Consider the following 14798-nt stretch of genomic DNA (forward strand, 5'->3'; position numbering starts at 1 on the left):
ACTGGGCTTAAGCCAAGAACCGAACAAGCACTGTCCATGAGAACCAGCCATGGGTGCAAGCTGGGGGTTTTGACTATGACAACCAGATGCTAGACCATGCCAGAAACAACTCATAGACAAAGTAGTAGTACCCATTTGGCAGCTCAACATCTACATCCTTAAGAACCAAATGGCATGTGATGCTGAACATGTTATTAGCAACCACATCTTAAGGGTTTTCTTATTTAATACTAGGCATGGAGTAGGTCTGGTTTCCATCAAGTCTGCAGTGCACAGAGAGGGGTGACTTTTCTCTTCTCAGCTGCAATCCTGGGCAAAAATAACCCCATGCATGCTACAATTGGTTTTTGTCCCTAAGGCTAACAATAATAGAGGAGGAGCAATGTCGGTGCGACTGCAGCTGGGGAGGGAAAAGTTAAGGCAAGCCTTCCCACCCGTCAACAGCACAGTCTCATTGGAGGCCAGGGGTTGCAAGTCCTTAATTTTAAAATTTTGCCATAAAGCTTGCTTTTTTCCTTTCCTTTTTCTTTTTTTGAACCATCATCAGCCTAGGCTGAGAAGGGATGTGCAAGTTTGTTTTATGGCAAATATTAAAAAGTAACTATTATCAAGAGGTTTTCTCTACCAACTCACTTGTCATTGTTTTCTAAGTCCTACCCTTTGAAAAATGGAGATTAGAGAATAGAGGACTGGGAACGAGCGCTCTGGCAGGCTTGAGTGTGAGGAAAGGGGGGGGGTCCTACTTTGGGTGAGATGGGGAAAGAATATTTTAGTGGTAAATTAATTGAAAGAGAATTGATTTGTGGGAGTCTAGGTGGGAAAATAATTTCAAGTAAGTTAACCAATGGGGAAATTATTGGAGTTTGGTTATTTGCACTCAGATCTTACCTCTTTATTTTGTTACTCTGTGGCCTCTCTCAACCTCACTAGTTAGCCTTCAGTACCATGTATGGGGTACATCAGCAAATGCAGAATCAGAGGAGTCGTTCAGTGAAGTTCTGTGTACTCAGTTTGTGGTCTTGGCATGTTATTTCTCTCCATTTATCTCCTTGTCAGGCAATCCGTTTCCAATAGTGACCAGCCCTAGGCCTGAGGGTGTTTACAAAGGGCAGGAGGGCAGAAGCACCCCTCTGTTTTTTACTCAGCTATTGTGCAGAAAACAATATCTGTCTTCCACGGGCAGAGCTGCTCTAGAGCAAGCAGAACAGACTTTAGTTGTGTGGACCAGAAGGGTGGGTGGAACATTTAGCATTCCCATTTTTGGGCATCGCCAACTACCCCTAGTCCACTGATCTATTTACCAGATACTATGTGAAAAAGAATACCTTTGGTCTCACAGAAAATAAACGGTCCAGGATGCAGTTCTGAATTCTTCATTTTTTTCTAAATAAGCCCCTGGTTCTTGCAGTGCTCTGATCACAAGGGGGCTGGTTCATCACTTCCACAAGTTCAATACAGGACAAGTAAATTTAAATTACATAGTGTGAAATTTGGCACAGCTGCCTGTTTTGGCACAAGATTCATGGGAATTAATGCAGACTCATAAAATATTGTCCTTTTCAAGGGGTGAGAGGAAAAATTGGTAACATTCTCAGCTATAGCATCATTTTTTTTTTAAAAAAAGAAAATAGTAAAGGAGAGAGATAAGACAAGAGGAAAGCTCATGTAGAAAAAAAGCAGCAGGAACATGTCCTAATTTGGAACGACAGCCCTCATTGCCATGGCAACTCTGAATCACCCCACAGCATAAAGAACTGGCTATTTGTGCTGTTAAATGGTTGAACTTCTAGAAGAGGGGGGAAATGGGATTATGCAGTGAAAGATTATAGTACCAACTGGTTTCTTTCTTGCAGATTTTCTAGTCCATTTTATCATGGGAAATGTTTATGTCCAGGAATCCATGTTACACACATTTTCTATCACTCAAAGGGCAAGCTATTCTGGCTTGTCAGTCCCTGGGCAGTACGCTGAAATCAAAGAGGACTGAATGAAGTGTTAGAAGAAGCAAACACCCAGTTTCTCTTACTAACACAATTCTCAGCAAGTGAATTCAAGGAGACCATAGAGTGGACAGATATTGAGAACCAGCGACATTTAATGAAGTTATCAGAAACAGTTCCCTCACATTCATCACTGATCAGCAAAATATTGCCAATAACCATGTAAAGAATCAGTAGAAATAATACAGTGGATGTGTAAGTTATAGAACTGGATTCAAAAATATAAATACCACCTATCTCAATGAAAACAACGGTCAGAGACTTGCCTCTAAAAAGGATCTGTACAAAATGCAAACAATGAAATAGGCAAGAAAACATAAAGGAAATGTCTTATGCTGGTCACATTCAGATAACTCTTCAAACCACAAATGGAGAACCTGTGGACCTCCAGATATTGTTTATTATTGTTGTTTATTGTTTATATTTTATTGTTTATATTGTTTATTATTGTTGTTGATTAAGGTATACAGACTCATTGTTAAAACCGTGTTTATGGAAGACAATCTTACTCGGCTACGAGTGATCGCCAAAGAAGAAGAAGATTGTTAGACTACAACTCCCATCATATTTCACCATTGGACGTGCTGACTAGGTCTCATGGGACTTGCAGTGCAATATCCTCCAGCACTATAGCTTGGAGGATAGAGAGCAGTTGAGAGGGAAAGGATTAGAAGCTTCTGCTTATACTTAAGGTAAACCATAGATTGCCATTTTGCCCAAATTATAATTTGCCCTAAAACTATAATTGAAACAGGATGTGGGCTCCTGATTTCTGACCAAGCTACAGTTTGCATTTGGAAAGAAATAGTGATGGTGATTTCCTGTGAATTAGAAGCAGAAGATTCTAATATCCTCCACTATCGTGTGGGAGAAGACAAAAGGCACAAGGGGATGCAAGAGCCTCTGGTTTGATTTTGAAACAAGCTATAGTTTTGGGTTATGTCTAAATGGGGCCATTGAGTAAATATTAGGTTTCTTTAGCCAAGTACTGTGCCTAGGACTTTCCAAAATCTAACAGAATCTCCCAACTATTCTACAGTGGTACCTTGGGTTACAGACGCTTCAGGTTACAGGCTCCGCTAACCCAGAAATAGTACCTCAGGTTAAGAACTTTGCTTCAGGATGAAAACAGAAATCGTGCAGCAGCAGCAGCGGGAGGCCCCATTAGCTAAAGTGGTACCTCAAGTTAAGTACTTAATTCGTTCCGGAGGTCCATTCTTAACCTGAAACTGTTCTTAACCTGAAGCACCACTTTAGCTAATGGGGCCTCCTGCTGCTGCCACGCTGCCGGAGCACGATTTCTGTTCTCATCCTGAAGCAAAGTTCTTAACCCGAGGTACTATTTCTGGGTTAGCAGAGTCTGTAACCTGAAGCGTATGTAACCTGAAGCGTATGTAACCCGAGGTACGACTGTACTGCAATTCTTTTAACTAGAGAGGTCTGGGCTTGAAATTGGGACCATCTACATGCAATGTGTCTTCTCCAACAGTGAGTTAGTCCTTCAGAACTACACTAATAGCATACTTCATTTTTCACTATGAGCTTCTGATGGATCCTGTCTGCATAGAACCATACAGATGTCAGCTCTGAGTATTTTAGCTGGCTCCTACTAATATTCCTGATTTTCACAAATATCTCTAGCCCATTTTAAATCTGATTATATTACTGGCTATCAGCTCAATCACTGTTCCACTGGTGAGCTGTGCACAGAACCAAAACACCCCCTTTCTTGTTTTAGATCTGATGTGCATTAATTTCAGTAGGTTCTCTCTGGTTCTTACATTAACCAGAATAAGCAGCTCTTCTACTGTCATTGTTATTCAAAACCACACAGAAATGCTTTTATTTTATTACCCCTTTGCTGCCTGTTTTCTGTCCTAAGGCATCCTCTCCCTGTATGGAAGTCTTACATACCCATGGTTATTACAGTTTCTTTTTCTGAACCTTTTTCCAGTTTCCTACTGTATTTGTTTTGAGATGAGGTAGCTAGAGCTGTTTATAGTACTCCAACAGTGAACAGAATGTCACCGATCTCCAGCATCAGAAATTATTTCAGTGACACAACAGACAACTGTGTCAGTGCTAGAAGCAAGCAGAGTGGGTGCTGAAATCAATCATCTGGTCCAAGTGGGAGCAAGGGAAAGGGAGAGAGGAGGGGAGGAAGGACTGTTCGCTAAAACTCACACAATGCATATTTTATTGCTCTGAGAGCAAGATTCGTCCCTCTGGTCATTAATTAATTATTCAAATATTGCCTTAAAAACTCTGTTTGCTTTAGCCCATGAATGACACTAAACATTACTCTTACTTTCTCTGCCCCATGATGCTTCCTCTATCCCCCTCACCAACTTTCACTCTGAACCTCCCTGGGGCTGCGACTGCAAGACTTGCTGCTGCAAGCTTTATTAAATGATGCCAGGGGAGACTGAAGTGTGGAACAAATAAAACTTTACTTAACACAGTAAAACACTACAACTGATCCTAAAATGGCTGCTGTCATTCCCTGCTCCTCTTCTTGCATTATTACTTCCCTACATGCAGAACAATCTGCTTCCTACTACATCTCCCTCTATGTGTGCGAATTGATTTTGTGTGTGAGAGAGACACAGTCACACACACACACATACATTGTATCTGGTACACCTTATTCCAGCACACTATGTGTCAGCACTGGTCCACCTGCTTGAGGTGGTAGACGAACCCAAATGTCTACCTGGGTTCCACCATAACCAACAATCGTTCCATGAACACTGAGCTGGACAAGTATACTGGCAAGGCAGCTAAGGCAATGGCTGTAGGTGCACTCTTCTACTGTCTCCTGTGATAGACGGGTGCCAACAACAACAACGATGCAGCCACAGGTTATCTCAGTGACCAAACCTTTCCTGGACTCACACAGGCACTTGGGCTACAAACAGTTTCATTTGCTCACCTATGCCCTTGATAGAGCACTAGCAACTGTTACCTGTCTGCCTGTACTTGATATTTATTTAATGTTTGTACCCATCCTTGGATTCCTTGGAGTATATAATGCAAACATTTTCACAAAATTGGCTCCTGTGGATTATGGTTTGTTTCCTCCATCACTGATTTTACAGAGATGAATAAATGGAATTATGTATGGCCCAACATGGTTACCAATATTTATTTTCCTATCTGAGCACAGATTATTTATTTTTTTGACTGTGCAATAGGTGAGCCTTTCTGCCACAACAATACAGCACCTAATCTTGCAGGGAAATGGTTCGCAGATTCAGTTCCATTCAGCTGCTTTTGTTAGCTACTCTTTAACTGTCTGGAAACAATTTCATGGATTTACATCCAGTAAAACTCAGTAATCTTATAAACCTTATATCTGTCAAAAGTTCCACTGAATGTACAGAACCTAGAACTTCTGTCATTCATCTGAATTTCCCAAAAAATCACTACTGGTAATCAAGAACTATAAATTGTTCTTTTCCTGCTAACTTACAGGTGATCTCTTGAGTGAAATGAAAATATTTCTTGTTCATACTTTTCATATCCAAACATATACTCATCTGACCTTGCATATGCATGTCCATAATTGTACAACTACTGAACTGACCTACTCTCTAGAGTCTTCTGGATTATAACCTTCAGTTTTTCTATGTGATTTATTTCCTTTTGAATTTGCTCCTTTAGTCAGGACTACCTGGTGTGATGGGGCAGAACCACCTACCCAACACCGGCATCCACTGCAGCTTATCAGGGCAGGGCAGGTGGAGCTGTGCAGGAGCACCAGCAGAAGGAGGAGATTGGCTCTGCCCTTGTGCCGGCACAGACCTCCCTATCCAGGTGAACTGCAGCAATGCTGGGTGAAGATGGTAGCTTAGCCATCACACCAACTGCTCCTAGTGCCACTGGACTCTTTATCCCTCAATGCCCTGAAAACTTACACATTCAACTACTTTAAAAGAGTATAAAATAGACATTCATGGTGGTTAGTACATATATTAGGTAAAGGTAAAGGGACCCCTGACCATTAGGTCCAGTCGTGACTGACTCTGGAGTTGCGGCGCTCATCTCGCTTTATTGGCCGAGGGAGCCGGCGTACAGCTTCCGGGTCATGTGGCCAGCATGACTAAGCTGCTTCTGGTGAACCAGAGCAGCGCACGGAAACGCTGTTTACCTTCCCACCGGAGCAGTACCTATTTATCTACTTGCACTTTGACGTGCTTTCAAACTGTTAGGTTGGCAGGAGCAGGGACCGAGCAACGGGAGCTCACCCCGTCGCGGGGATTCAAACCTCCGACCTTCTGATTGGCAAGTCCTAGGCTCTATGGTTTAACCCACAGTGCCACCCGCATCCCTAGTACATATATTAGGCTCTACTCAAAAACTAAAATTTTAAGAAAATGAAACTTTTATGATGCGAGTATATTTTTGAAATGTGAAGTGTATATCTCTATAACAAATTTGTGTTATTAAAAAGCAGCTTTAAAAATATGTAGCATGATATTAGAAAACAGTTTGCTCTTTTTGAGAGTTCCAATACAAGTTGATGTATGTGGGCATTCAGAATATTTTAAGGTAAGATATGGGTGTTGATTGATCTAATGCATTACAGGTTGTTGTTGTTTTAGATTTTGAAGCAATTTTGTCCTTGAGGCTACTCTATTCTAAATAGGTCTTTGCAACATATGAATACTGTAGTAGTAGTAGTAGCAGCAGCAGCAGCATAAAGCTTAAAATAAACTGAGCACTTCACAGAACTGAGCACTTCACATCCGTGCTCAGAGGCTTGCGGACAAAAATGAGCAAGGTACAAGAGGGCAGGGGAACAGAAAGGGAGCTAAGGATGTACAAATGGGTAATTTATAAAGCACTTCAAGCTGATAAACCTTTTAATTTGTAGAAGTCTCACATCTTAAATTGTCCTGGCAATAATAATAATAATTATTATTATTATTATTATTATTATTATTATTATTATTATTATTATTACAGTATAGAACTGTGGATATAAGAATCAGCATTGCAATGCATGGGTTTATTGTGAACCAAAATAAAACAAGGAAGTTTGAAGAAAAGACTGAAGATAATTCTACGTATAGTTGCTATCCTGAAATGATGAAAATGCTTGCCATATTAAGAACTGAAGGAACAACATGTTCTAGGAAAACAACAGAGTATCCTATTCTGCACATGTTTAGTTACAGATGGAAGGATGAGATCTATTCATTGAACTACAGTATCTCGAGTAGATTTGTTTGATTTGTTTCAGAAGTTACTTTTAATTTTAGAAAAACCATCCTTCTGGACTCAGTGTATTTTTCAAATTACAGAAACTACATATCCAAGATGACAGTGATTAGTGGTGCTGCCTGAGAAATGCAGCTGAACAACATCTTCACAGCCTTGCCCTTTGCTGCATATGGCCCCTTCAACATTGGTTATTAGCAATAATTTAAGATATATCTCTCCCGCTAGCATGAACTAGAGGAACAGAAAAGAGAGAATAACTAACTAAAGCTCGTGCTACTGCTAGTTAATAAAATGCCAATGTATTATTCAAGAGCGTGTCTATATTTTATAGCTGCTGCACAGAGGGAGCCGCCAGCTTGCTTCTGGCATTTTGGTAGCATAAGACACATTGCAACAGCTTCTTCCCACCCTCTGAGCATTGCAGACATACATCCGGGCAAACAGACATGGATGCAGGCAAATATACTGTTGTCATACGAATTTGGGGGACAGAGAGAAGATAGAAAATGGCTACAATACATTAGCACTGTTCCCAAATTGTGTCAGATCCTCACACCTATTCTGCTTGTTGCAATCTTAATTTCTTGATGATTTTCCCCTGCAGTTGGAAGCTGCTAGCCAGAACTACAATTTACTATACATCAGATTGGAAGAGATACCACAGAACATGATTGCCCACAAAGATACAAATAGTTGGGAAATTCAGTCTGTTGTTGCTCACTAGCCAATGTATCCAAAGTTGTGTTTAGTGGTATACAAACAAGTATGGCTTCTGTCTCAAAGCTTCCTACACTTTTCCTCTTCAATACAGAATGTGGTTCATTTCCTTATTAATATCAATCATCAAAACAGAAATCATTTTGGGTGGTAAGCCAGGGTCAAGACCACCATCTCAATTTCCTTCCTCTGTCTTACCCTATAATCATTTCTTCCTCTTTAGTTTGCAATTTAGTACTTTACCCAGCTACAAGTAAGACTACTGTCTCCTCTTGGCAGGGAAAGAGAAAGAAATTTCCATTCTTCAACGGAGCACTGGGAGAGTGTTGTGGCATCTTTGAGGCACCATCATGTTGCTAAGATACTAAGGTGAGCAGATACCAAAGTTCCCAGACTAAGCCCAAACATCAACACTGCTCAAACAGTAAAAAATGTATTGTACATTATTTTAGAAATAACCAGGAACAAAGAAAACGTTAAAGGAATTAACAATAGAAAGCCATCCTTGAGGTTTGAAGTTATCTAATTGACCTAGATCTCAAAATTGAGATTTATGGTTCAGAAACTATTCCAGGAAAGCTACATCCACTGCACATCTCAAAGAACAGCAATCTACAGGTAAGAAAAAAAGACCCTTCCTCGCACCGTGCTGTGAAGGCAGTAGTCAAATATAGCAGATGAAAAGCCAGTGCTATCCCTAGAGTCATTTCTTTCCTTTAGCCAGGTATGGGGAGCCTGTGGTGCTCCAGATGGTCTTGGATTACAACTCCCACCATCCCTGACAATTAGCCATACAGATTCCCCACCCCTCCCTTAAAACTCATGGTCCATACAGAAGACACAGAATGACAAAGCCCCAAACTCTGAAACCTTATAGGCAAAACTGACTAACCAGTACAGCACTTGGTTCCTTTAACAGTAGAATAGCAATGGGCTCTCGAGCAGATTGCAATAAGTAGACATTCTTCAAGTTTGGGAATAGGAGCCAGTGGACACAATATGGGTTCATAACAGCTTCACTGATCAAGAATTATTAAATGTGGACATACTGTACATGAAAAACAATTAGTCCTCTCTCTCTCTCTCTCTCTCTCTCGCTCTCTCTCTCTCTCTCTCTCTCTCTCTCACACACACACACAGGTTACTAGGACAGCACCTAAGATAGACACTTTGCTACCTCCTTGTTGCTGAGACAGAGTAACATGCACACAGAGATCCAACTGCTTAAACTGCATTAAACTGACAAACTACTGTATTGAGAGCAGAAAAAAACCCTATAAAATAACCTGTGTCCAGGAAAGAATGACAAAATAACCTATGACATGTTCTCATGAAATTGCTTAGAGACAAAATTCTTCAGTAAAATCATGCTAACTTGCAATTCCTTTAAGTTCACCTAAGGAAAGGATGGCTCAAAGGTCTGTTAGAACTATACTATGGTCTCCAGATAAATATAATCACTGTTATCTCCACTTCTGCATTTTTATACAGACCTTGTATAGTGCAGGTTATTGATACTAACAAAAAGTGTTAAGCAAATAAGTAATAATAAAATTTAAAATTGGAAGAGAAACAATAGGAAAACAAACATTTAGAAGAGCAGGTACTGACATAATGAAACTGAGAAGCTTTTTAGATGGACTATGAAAATCACCATTTTGAATATTTAGTACTCTGCTATTTTCAGTTGTTTTACATGAATACTGCAGCTTTTATGTTTAATGGGGGATAATTCATTGTGTGTCTATGTTTGTAGTGTTTTAATTCTGTTGCTTTTGTCCCTCTATTGTATGCCACTTTGAATATGATTAGTCCTACAAAAATGTTATAGAAACGTTAATAAGAATAACAATGATATAAAAACCAGTTTTTAAACATGGCAGGATCCTATAGCATAAGGCCTGCAGGCAGTAGTTGGAAGGGTGAGAGGCTAGTATTTTATCCGAGTCAGGCTGAAGTCAGGATCCAGAACAACTGAGAGGCCAGAATTGGGTGTGTAGTAAGGTCAGATCTGGAACAACAAACACAGATCACAGGCCAGAGGCAGGAATGTTACCAAGGTTGGACAAATGGCAAAATTCTAAATGAATGAATGAAGTATAGGAGGCGCAAGGTAAGGGACATACATCCATATGGCTACTCTTTGACAAATTAGACTGAGGATGAAATCTGAGTTAGTTGTTTATATAAGATAAGGCATCTACTGGTTCCTCAGTTCACCTGGTGTAGCTGGACAGATGAGCTGCAGTACCCTTCTCTGACCATTATTTGGTTCATTTGGAATGAAAACTGTCATGGTAGCAACAGGAAGTAGGGGGCTTGGTCCCATGTCAGAAAACAGCAAAGCAATAGATTTAGATAAAATAATGCAACCAGCTATCTTGTGAAGTGGTGAGATCTTTGTCCTTGGATAGACACTACTTAGGGATATTTAGAAACATCCTGTCTTGGGGCAGGAATTTGGACTACATCATCTGTAGAGTGTCAACTCTGATCTGGTCATAATCATTCTGAGAAACAGCAAAGGCTAGCAAAAAGGTTATAATGTTAAGTTCCAGTCGCATCTTTGGGCAACAATACAAAACTAGACAAACAGTAGGAGAGCTGATTTATATGTTTGCATTTGGTGGGCAGAGACCTGGATATTGTTGTGGTTTCCAATACATGGTTCTTGTGAAAAAAGCAGGATATTTAAACAAGCAATTCTGCCAAAGATATGTTAAGATTATGCTTGCTTATATCCAGAGAGAAGAAATGCCATGGTGTATGTGCAGCAGTACAACTTGATGCCTTCATCTGCCCTAGCTGCAACAAAACATCTCCCATATTGGTCTCTGTGGTGCTGTAACACTCCAATGGTTTGACTTCACCCCCAATGGTGCACTCTTCCGTTGTATCTCAGGACAGACAGATGCCAACAATATCCAGATAAAGGAATGCATTTCCAGGCTACTGGAATATGCACTCTCCAAAAGGCAAATCCTTCCCACCAAAGAAGCCCTTTATTGTAGCAGCGTAGTGTGGGTTGCCAGAGCCAAGGGCAGGCAAGTGTTGCACCCTCTTGGTGAACTGGGCAGCTGGGGTGGGAATGCGCACCAGGAGGGCATGCACGGAGGGTGAACAGAGCCAGAGCCGTCTTTCCCATTGGTGTTAGTGGTTCGTTGCACCAGGGCGCCGGCATCTCAGGGGCGCCCTAGCTAGTGGGGGAGCTATGTGACTTTGCTGGCAGCCTCCCTTTCCCTGCACGACTGCCAGCTGAACCCCACCAACTATATGGCTGGCTGGCGGGTATGCAGCTTCCCTCCCAAGCCTCTGCATCTGCTAAAGACAGCTCTGCTCCTGATCGCTGTCCTCCTCCTGCTTCCTGACGAAAGGTGGTGTGCAGCATTCCCAGGCTGCCTTCTCAGGTTCTCCGACACCGGAGAGCATGTCCGCCAGCACATTTTCCTGCTTGATCGCTGCAACCACGCCAGGGATTGGGGCAGTGGGGGAGGCAGAGGACATTTTCCACCACCCCCTCCCTTGTTTTGGAGTTGCCACTGGGGCGCCGGAGGGATCTTTGCACCACGGCACCGGATATGCTTAAGACAGCCCTGAACAGAGCCCGCCTCCAACAGGCTCCTTGCCTGCTGCCCTCCATCCACCTGCCCACTAGACCAATGTGCCTGCCTGTGCACCTGGGGCCACAGCCCTGCTGCCCCCCCCCATGCTACGTCTCTGCTTTACTGTCAAACAAAAGGGAAACTAGATCAAGGTGCCAATGTAACGGCAGATAGATTCTCCCCCTTACCTTCAAACCCTTTTTGGTGAGTAATGGCTATCTTATAGAGAGTGATTCTACAACAGCCACTCTTCTCCAACCTCTGAAATCAAAAGAATGGCCGCTGTCTATAGGAACCTAAGCTGCAACAAATATCTGATTAATCATTCCAGTGTCGTCAACATAATCACTGTAAGACACTTCATATTATAAAAGCCATTTCTGATAAGTTAGCGCAGGTGAGGTGGGCTATCAGTTGTTCCTTTTTCCCTTCCCCACATTCCTCCCTTTTCCTCCACTTAATCCCTTCTGCAATGACACTCTGCAGCAAGCAGATTGCCACCCAGGTTGAGCCTGTGATACAAAGAACTGTGTTAACTGAGTAATTAAATCATTTCCGTAATTACTCTATAAGCTTATAAATAATTTAGACCTGCACATTCACAAAGGGAAGGGAATACAAAGAGGCATATGCAAAGAGAAGAGCCAGAAATAAAGAAATGTTAGCATTTATACAGCACTTCGAATTTTCAAAGCACTATGCAAACAGTAATTAAGGTAGTAAAAAGGAGAGAATGGCAGGCAGAACAGGGAGAGGCAGGGTGTGAGGAAGAGAAAAACCTTGTGCCACTTGTTTGTGTGAACCAGACTTCAGATTTACAGCTATAGGAGCTGATCTATTCTATTCAGGTCCAGGGCATATTCAGCGGATCTGTTTTTAAGATCTTTAATTTTCAGTTTGGATTAATTTATAATGCAACCCTATTCATGTCTATGCATAAGTAAGTTCTGTTAAGTTCAATGAGGATTATTCCCAGGAAAGTATTGTTACCGGAAAAATCCGAGGGCTCCCTTGGACAAAAACAAAGACACCAACAAGGATAACTTGGAGCAAAACAGCAGCCTGTAGGCTTGGCCTTTATTGAACTGTTGCAACAGGGTATTCCCCTCACTTGCGGGAGAGAGGAAAGACACAGAAAAATGGTGTGCAAGACCTTATAAAAACTTTTGAAATTCCCATCCTGTAGGTCAAGCCCACCCCCAGAAACATCATGCATACATTACAGAAAGGAGGGGTTGAGTCATTTTCAGAAGACAAAAGGTAGTCGCAGTTTCCTGCCCCCTGAGGGAAGATCTGATCATTGTCCTTTGTTCCAGTCCATGCTGAATCCACTCCCATATGGAAGTTCTTTGTGATCTTGATTGTCTTCTGTCTAGGACCATCAGGGTTGGCATAGCAACTGGGCAGGGCTCCTGTGGATGTGCTGGGATGGTGAAGGGATTATGGCTGGCCTGTATCAAACCTTCCCCATTTTGTAGTCCTTCCTTCATGGAGTAAAATAAAAGTGGAACAGTGCAAATCCGATGTACTGTATGGTTGATTTTCTATGAATTTATAACAGAAGCGTAGCGTATGTAGTGTGTGAGTGTGAGTGTGTGTGAAGTTTGTACAAACTGAATGATTGGGGGGGTTGTTTCCTGCTACAGTATATATAGGATTGCATCCTTATTCAGTCAACTTTATGAACATATTTTCCAAGCCTTTCGAATGATTTGATATATACCTAGGCACCTAGCGCCATTACTGATATGATTAGATACTTGACTGAATATATTTTCATTTAAGGCAGCTTTCCCTGGGGTGTAACCCAGTTATTTATGGAATACCAATTGTATTACCTGCATAGATTGTTTTACTATTTTTATAATTTGTAAATACGTTTTTTTGTTTTTTAAGTTTATGGAAATTGTTTTACTATTTTTAGCACTCGTGTTTTATTCTGTTTTTGTCTTATGCACCACCTCAATGACTTTTAAAGTAGTCTATCAATTTGTTAGATAAATAAATAATAATAATAAATATATTATAGGCCAAGCTGTTTTTAGAAGCCCCTAGGCTTCAACATGTGTATAGTCACAAGATGGAAACAGCACAAGTGTGTTCAAACCAAGTTAATAGAAAAATATAAACTAGTTTGAGAAAGTATGAGAAGAGAGTAGTGTGAATTCAAAAGGAAGAAGTTCAAGAAAAATCACTGGTTCAGTTTCCATGGCTGTCAGCCTATTATGGAGCCTTAAAAGTAATAACTCATCCTGAGGTACAAGCTATGACCTACAGAGCATTAGACATGCATTCGTGACCAAGGCATATTGCTGAATATATGGTAAACCATGAACTGTTACATATTTGGGCCAAGGTGCAAGGGATAGATTTGTAAGTCAGATTGCATAAGCTTGCCTCATATCTTGAAGTGCATAGGTCAAATCTTGCTGCTGACAATATAAAGAAAGCTTACACATGATTGTCAGTATTTATTATATGGTGCCCTTTTAGAAACTAGACATGTTCTTCCCATCACATCTTTTGTTTCTCTCTCCCTCTTTCTTTCTCTCTCTCTCTCTCTCTCTCTCTGTGTGTGTGTGTGTGTGTTGTTGTTGTAGATAGAAAAAAACTTATGTGCACAGCTGAGGTATTCAATTGTGCATTGCTAAAGTTGATGCAGTGACATTCAGCAAGGCATTTGTGGAACTAGAGAGATTCCTGAGACAATGATTTCCAGAACTGGGCATTACACTCTGGACACAATGACTCTCTTAAGTTTATATCTTCTTTATTCCTTGTCATCCCATCCTGCATTCATCTTGCTTTCCCAGCCCATCCAACTCTTTCTGGAGCTTCAGATGATAATTCGCATATGAAACCTTGACAAAGATGGCTTGGAGCACAGAAAGATGGCTTGGAGCACATCAGAGTACAGAAAGGAAAAGAATCATGTCTCCCTTTCTTTTGTAAATTGCCTCACAGGTTTTACATTTAATGAAACTTTCCCCCTTTGATCATACCAGATTCTCTTTACAACCTGCCCTTTCCACATATATTTCTGCATCTAGTAGTTTGCTCACCTTGCAGTTTCCTCTTATCTACCTCTCACCCACCCTGGTTGTGGCTCAGTTGGTCTCTGCAATGCAGTTTCTCATGCATTGTCCATTCCTATTTTGAAACAGCTTTACGTTCCAACAGAATGTATTTTTCTCTGCGGGATTGCACTGTTCACCATGAAGAAACACATTCCACTAACCGGTCTAAATAATTG

At 41.1% G+C, this 14798-nt stretch overlaps 1 protein-coding gene and 1 long non-coding RNA gene across 17 annotated transcripts in view; one reads left to right on the plus strand and one right to left on the minus strand.

Annotated features, from left to right (window-relative positions):
• Positions 1–14798, minus strand: part of GRIN2B (glutamate ionotropic receptor NMDA type subunit 2B) — a 284672-nt gene that overhangs the window by 167011 nt on the left and 102863 nt on the right. The gene's annotated exons all lie outside the window — the stretch shown is intronic.
• LOC309379451 overlaps positions 1–14798 on the plus strand; it is a 59334-nt gene that overhangs the window by 9722 nt on the left and 34814 nt on the right. For all 3 annotated transcript variants that reach the window (XR_014172497.1, XR_014172498.1, XR_014172499.1), the window contains exon 2: positions 8223–8312. This is a non-coding gene — a long non-coding RNA (uncharacterized lncRNA). The remainder of the gene's footprint in view (positions 1–8222; positions 8313–14798) is intronic.

Source organism: Podarcis melisellensis, assembly GCF_964234715.1.
Source record: "Podarcis melisellensis genome assembly, chromosome: 10".
Lineage (NCBI taxonomy): Eukaryota > Metazoa > Chordata > Lepidosauria > Squamata > Lacertidae > Podarcis > Podarcis melisellensis.